The following is a 6,965-nucleotide window of genomic DNA, read 5'->3' on the forward strand; positions in this document are numbered from 1 at the left end:
CATGACTGGGACGGTGCCACCAAAAGGGGTAGGTCTTCCCATCTCAGTTAACCTAATCGAGAACACCCTCCCACAGCCGGATGGTGGTAGCACCCGCCCTTGGGAGGCAGAGGCAAGTGGATCTCTGGATTCTAGCCCAGCTTGGTCTACAGAGCAAGTCTAGGACAGCCAACTTACATAGAAAACCCCTGTCATGAAAAACTTAAAAAAAAGAAAAAAAGAAAAGAAAAAGAAAGGAAAGAAGGAAGGAAGGAAGGAAGGAAGGAAGGAAGGAAGGAAAAAAGAAAGAAAGCCTCTCACAGACAAGCCAAGAGACTCATCTTTTAAGTGACTAGTGATAATTCAACCACCTTCTTTCCCTCCCCTCCTTCTTCCCTTCCTTCCTTCTTTCCTCCCTCCCTTCCTTCCTTCTTTTTTTTCTGTCTTTGTCTTTATTTATTTATTTATTTATTTATTTATTTATTTATTTAATTTACAGAGTTTCTTTGTGTAACAGCCCTGGCTGTTGCAGAACTCACTTTGTAGACTAGGCTGGGCTCCAATGCAGAGATCCACCTGCCTCTGTCTCCCAAGTTCTGGGACTAAAAAAAGGCCTATGCCAGCACACCCAGCTAAGGTCTGGATTTCTTAATTGGCCGTTGACACAGTAACATGAAATGTTCCTGGGTTTGTGTCAGGTCTGTAGTGTCCTGCTTCCCTGGAGCCAGGGACCAATGCCTTGAATGATGAAAAGGAGGTAGAAGAGGTATTGAAGAAACAGCAGCATACCCCTTACACTTTCTCTTTCAAAGAGAAGTGTTGGAAAAGTGTTGTTTGGAATATATATAACTGAATATATAAGGAAGGTTCTGTCGGACAGGAGAGAAAAGGATCTGTTCAAGAAAGCTGAATCGTCTATAACAGCATGGCCTCTTAGCTCTATGTAACTGGAGCTTGAGGTAACAGGCTACTGAGTCTTTCCTAAAATTATGCTTAAAAGGTCACAATCAAATGATGAAAGAACAAGTTTGACTTCCTCATTTTTTCCCCGTTTGTTTTTATGACGGGGTCTCGCACTGTAGGCTAGGCCGGCCTGGGACTCATTAAGTAGGCCACTGTGGCATCAAACTCACAGCAGGCCTCTTGCCTCAGCCCCCAAAATGTTGAGATAACAGTCATGAGCTGCCAGAAAGGGCTGACGTCATCTTTCATTTATTCCATCATTCACACGTCATTGATCTCCACCTCCATACATACTCTTGGAGGTAGAGAGAAGATGGTAAGCTGAGGCGCATGTGACCTCTTACATCAAGCAGGGTGGTGGTACAGGCATTAAACAGATAAATGGGGCTGGAGTTCATCTCAGTGGTAGAGGGATGGCTTAGCATGGGACTCCAGCTGGATCTCCAGCAAAACAAAACACACCACAACCCCTCCTCAGCAGACCTAACAACAAAAGCCCAAATAATGACATGAAAAAGTAATTGCGGGGACTGACAGGATGGCTCAGGGGTAGGACACTTGCTGCTCAGCAAGAGGGCCTCGGTTTGACTCCCAGAAGCCCTGTAAAAACGCCTGCTGTGGTGGCCCCCTCCCATAACCTCAGGCTGGGGAGGCAGAGACAGGCAGATTCCAGTCTGGCCAATCAGTGAGCTCCAGACTGAGAAGACACTCAAAGGAGGCAGATAAGGGTTCCTGAAGATGACACTCACGGCCTCCACACATGCGTACATTTGTGAACAGCCCACCCCTCCCAGCACACACACCGCATGCACCCATTAAAATACAAATAATAATAACAATAAGCTAATCACATAGACGCTCCGGTCTTTGCTGAGGATTCCCTGCCTACCACCCTGTAGTTCTTCGGGAGATCCCTTCCCTAGGCTAGCAGGAGGTCATGAGGCAATGGGAACATGGAGAAGGGCTAAGCACCACAGTAGGGCAGGATGCCAGGTTAAGAAGGCAACGCTGGCGCTGGCAGACAGTTGATAAGCAGCTTGCCACAAGACACACAGCTGGGCCGTGGAGGGCTAAGAACTGGGCCTACTCATGGCAAAACGAAGACTCTTAATCACTGTGCTGTATCTACCGCCCCCCAACTCGGTTACCCCATTACTGTCCCCATTTTATAGATGAGAGATCGGGGCTCAGGGCAGAATCTGCTTAAGGCTACTGAGTCTAGGGGCCAAGTCAGAATGTAGGTGGGTCAGAGATTTTTGCTGTACACTGTAGTCCCACTGCTGGGGCCTGTAGCCAGGCCTCAACCGTGCTGCAGCGTCTGGTCATTTACCCACGCCTCCATTCACTAAGGCTACAGCTGCTTTACGAGAAAAAGACCAGGCTATTCGGATCTGTTTCTTCAGCCCTAGAATAGTCCTGGTGTTCAACCCACTGCGCAAATGTTTGCTGAATGAACTAGGTGACTGATAACTGAATGACTGCTAGGGAAGTCTCCAGACCCAGGGTATGGCCTGTGCCTAGGAGGATTCAAAAACAGTCTTAGCAAACCGGAGACTGTGCCTGAGCCTGTCCTCGGCCTCAGTAACAAAGCCCTCCAAAAGGAAGAAAGAAAGAAAGAAAATGGGGCGTAGCAAGGATTCCAGACTGGATTCCATGACGTCACCCAAACTTGGATGCCTGCACTCATAAACAAAGGCTCTTGTGACATGGCCCCTGGCCAGGCTAGCCACTCGGCTTATGTGGGGGAGGCGGCTGAAGAGAGCAGCCCCCATGTTGGCCTCCACCCTGTATTCAGCCTCTGGATTTAGCAGGTAACTCCTCCAAGGGAAAACCAGGACAGGAAATCATGTTGCCATGGAGACCAGAGAGGCCTTTTTCCAGACAGAGGGGAAAATAAACACACTCGGCTTGGACTTAACCCCCACCAAGCCACAGTAGCCTCATCTGCCAGCCACTGAGGCCCCAGTTTTCTCTAGAAACTTCTAGTGGCCTCTCTTCCAAGTACTCTCGACATCAAGGGCTGAGTGAGAGGTTACTTGACCCAAGCAGTGTCCCTGGGGCAACATGAGCCTGGGGATGGGGGGGGAAGAAGCCATTTTGTACTTCAATTTCAGACCTTCTCAGACTCTCACAGCTGGCAACCGAACTCTGACAATGACTAAACATTGCGTCTGTTGTATGCCAGGTTCTACCTACTTTAGATTTATTAACTCCTTCAGCCCCCATAGCAATCGCTGTTATAATACTGCTTTTACCAGTGAGGAAGCAGACACCCCGAGACAGAGGCCCTCCTCAGAAGGTCCTAAGATAGTTGGGAGTGGCACCTAGAATCCAGGGTACTCTGCAGTGCTCAAACTACAATTCATTGTATAGTTACAACCCCCACTGTCGGATGATTCACTACCCTGAAAGATCGTTACGGAGTTAAATTCAACGTGCAGTTATTGAGTGCCTATTGTATAACAGACACTGTATTGAGGATGGAAAGTATAACAAGAAAGAGACGGAGATGATGCCAGGGACACACAACTTTCAGTACAGAACGAGGGGATCCTTCTGGAAGTCCCTAGGTGGGAACAAGTTGGCTTCTTGGGAGAGGTGAAGAGAAGCCAGAGGCGCTGAGGAAACAAAAAGGCTTGAACACATAGGGAGCATGCGAGATTAATTCCTAATTGGCAGGGGTGGGGTTTGTTCCTGCATCTGACTCGATGTCAGCACTGAAGACAAGTTGACATGCGCTACCAGGATGCCCGCCACGGACCTGGGGCCAGCCCCTTCAGGCTGAATGCTGAAATGTGCCCAGCAGGTTATTTGTCTATTTTTTTTAATTATTATTTTAGATTAACACATAAAGCAATGAGTTTCCTCATGGTATCGTCATCCAGACATGTTGCTCTTTGTTCTCATTTCTTCCCCACCCCCATGCTGTGCTCGTTTTTTTAAACTCTATTTTATTTGGGGTACTTTTGCCTCCACCCCCCTTCCACCAACTCTTTAATCCTAGGTAAGGGAGAGAAGGTTAGTGGGGAGAGGGGCGTCAGACCCCTTTACTTCTCCTGGCTGTTTAGGGTCTGTGGGTTCTTTGGGGTCTATACCAATCTCTGACAAAAGCAAACACAGCAAGCAGTCTCCTCCAAGCTGCTGCGTGGAAATGTTTCTCTCCATCTGTCTGCTCCAAACAGCCACACCTCTTTCTGGGCTCTACTATTTATATCCTCAGAGTCCTAGATCACACCCTTTTCCGTGCTGCAGAGGCAGGCTATTACCAGCTGGCAAAGGCCACACTCCTCAGGAGGCAATTATCAGCTATGGACAAACTAAAGCCCAAACTAAAATCCCACACTTGGGAGTAAAACGAAACATATTTATATAACATAACTGAGTTTTTAAAGAAACCAAAACTTCCACTATGGCCCCACCTCTCTCCCTCACTGCCTCCCACCATTGTATTTCTTCTTTGGAGAACAATCCCAGTTAAAACCCTATTACATGCTTTCTTATTGCATGTACGTTTTAAGTTTGCTTCCTATTGCTGTGGTGAACACCCTGACCAAAAGCAACTTGGGGAGGAAAGGGTTTACTTGGCTTATAGGTCCCTGATCACAGTCCTTCCCGGAAGGAAGCCAAGGCAGGAACCTAGAGGCAGGCACTGAAGCAGATCAAGGAGGAATGCTGTTTACTACCTTGTTCCCTATAGCTTGCTCAACCTCCTTTCTTAAGCAACTCAGGACAACCTGCCTGGGGATGGCGCTGTCCATGGTAAGCACCTCCCACATCTGGGACCTCCCACATCCATCATGAATCAATCAACTATACCACAGCCCAGTGTGACCTCCCACATCCGGGACCTCCCACATCCATCATGAATCAATCAACTATACCACAGCCCATGTTCTCAACAGAAGTTCCCTCTTCCTAGACCACTCTAGCTTGTGTCAAGCTGCCAAAAAACTAACCAGCACCAGGTAACCCACTACTCTCTCCAATGTCCAATGTCCCTACAGATCTTTTCCTACAAAACAAAATACATATACATATGAAATTTTAAATTTAAATCTGACACACAAGAGGAGACGTGGTTTGTCATTCGGTGTCTAGTTTATGTCACGTAATGAGCTCCAGTTCCATTCATCCTCCTGCAAATGCACCCTTTCACTCTTCTTTATGGCTGAACAGAACTCTGTTGTGTGAATGTATCATATTTTCTCTATCCATTTATCTGTTGATGGACACATAAGCTGGTTCCATTTTCTGGTGTTTGTGGGTAAATATGATAAACATGAATGTGACATAAGAAGCATGAATGTGTAAGTATCGCTGTGGTATATCGACTTAGAATCCTTGGGGTAAATGGCCAGGAGTAGCATACACAGGTCACATGTATGCCTGTTTTTGTGTGTCCCACAGACTAAGAATGGTTTTTCTCTTGTCTTCCAATATTGAAAGAAAAAAAACCCAAAACATTAAGACAACAACAAAATGAAAAACTCTTTTTTAATTTAAAAATTAAAATGGGAAAAAAGAAAAGAAAAATAAAAACAAATTAAAAAGTAAAAAGTAAAAAGAATTAACAGAAGCATACTGTTCTACAACATAGGAAAACTACACGAAACTCCAGTTTGTAGCTGAGTGGCAGTGGTGGTGTACACCTTTAATCCCAGCATTCGAGAGGCAGAGGCAGGTGGATTTTTGTGGCCAGCCTGGTCTACCTAGTGAGTTCCAGAACAGCCAGGGCTCCATAGAGAAACTCTTTGTCTCAGAAAAACAAAACAAAATTCCAGCTTGGGTGTCCATTAAGTTTCACGGACACACAGCCACGCCCACTTCCCACTTATCTGCAAGTTGTCTTTGTCTGGTTTTGTTCTATGATGACCTATTTGAATGTATATGACAGGAACGAGTGGTCCACAAGGTTGAAAATACTGTGATCCTGAGTCTAATAAGAAAAAGTTACACATGAAGACCTTTCAAGGGGAAGAGTCACCAGCAAGCAGCATCTTCGTGAAGTAGTGTCATTGTCGATTGCAGTGCCCTCGCCACCACCAGGGTTCACGACACGGGAGGCGTTTGTTACGGTTTGGTTTAAATTCCCCCCCAGGCCTATGCTTTGACATGTGATTCCCAGCTGTCGGCACTGTTCTGGAGGAGATGTTTGGAAGCTTCTGACGGAAGGACCTTACTGGTGGAAGCAGTTCACTGAGAATATTCTCTGTGGCTCCTCCCATTCTCACTTCCTGTTTCCTGGTCAGCCAACATAGGAACAGCACCCGCTACAAGGTCCTGCTGCTGTGAGTCGAGTCCTTCCATCATGCTTCCCTGCCATGTGGTGGTTTGAATATGAATGTCTGCCTCGCCTCACGGATTTGGCCACTTGGTCCTCAGTTGGTGGGGCTGTTTGTGGAGGAAACAGGTCGTCGGGCGTCGGCTTTGAGAGTTTAAAGACTAGCACTAATCCCTGTTCACTGTTTTGTTTTTGTAGCTCAAGATGTGAGCTCTCAGCATCCTGGGCATAGCATCATGCCTTCTGCCTGCGGCCATGTTTCTCCATCACAGCGGACCCTTAGCCCTCTGCAACTGTAGGTCCAAATAAACCCTTCCTACAGTAAGTTGTCTTAGTCATGGTGTTTTTATCACAGTAATAGAAAATTAATATAAGAGGTGGCAGAGACAGGCTATGAACCAGGGCCTCCGGAATCTATCTATCTATCTACCTATTTTTCTTTCTTTCTTTCTTTCTTTCTTTCTTTCTTTCTTTCTTTCTTTCTTTCAATTTTCTATTGAGTCTTTGTGAATTTCGCATCATGAACCCCAGTTCCACTCATCTTCATCCCTTTGTGTCTGACCTCCGCCCTTGCAGCCTAACCCCAAAATAAAATTTAAAAAATTAATCTCTTTGTGGAAGCCGTAGTGTGTCACAGTGTGTCCCACAGTCTGCCTTTTCATCCACACACCTTTATTTGCTAATGTTCATTGCAAGGAGATATTGATCTGGTCTGAGGCCTCTGGCTTCTGCGACACTGCCA

General features: G+C 46.4%; 1 long non-coding RNA gene across 1 annotated transcript; it reads left to right on the plus strand.

Annotated features, from left to right (window-relative positions):
• The first annotated feature begins 2,400 nt into the window (after positions 1-2,400).
• LOC132647025 (uncharacterized) lies at positions 2,401-6,619 on the plus strand. The gene is made up of 3 exons (XR_009585312.1): positions 2,401-2,753; positions 6,041-6,230; positions 6,422-6,619. It is a non-coding gene; the product is annotated as an uncharacterized LOC132647025 (long non-coding RNA).
• Positions 6,620-6,965: the final 346 nt, after the last annotated feature.

The sequence above is a fragment of the Meriones unguiculatus genome, chromosome 14 (genome assembly GCF_030254825.1).
Source record: "Meriones unguiculatus strain TT.TT164.6M chromosome 14, Bangor_MerUng_6.1, whole genome shotgun sequence".
Taxonomy (NCBI): Eukaryota; Metazoa; Chordata; class Mammalia; order Rodentia; family Muridae; genus Meriones; species Meriones unguiculatus.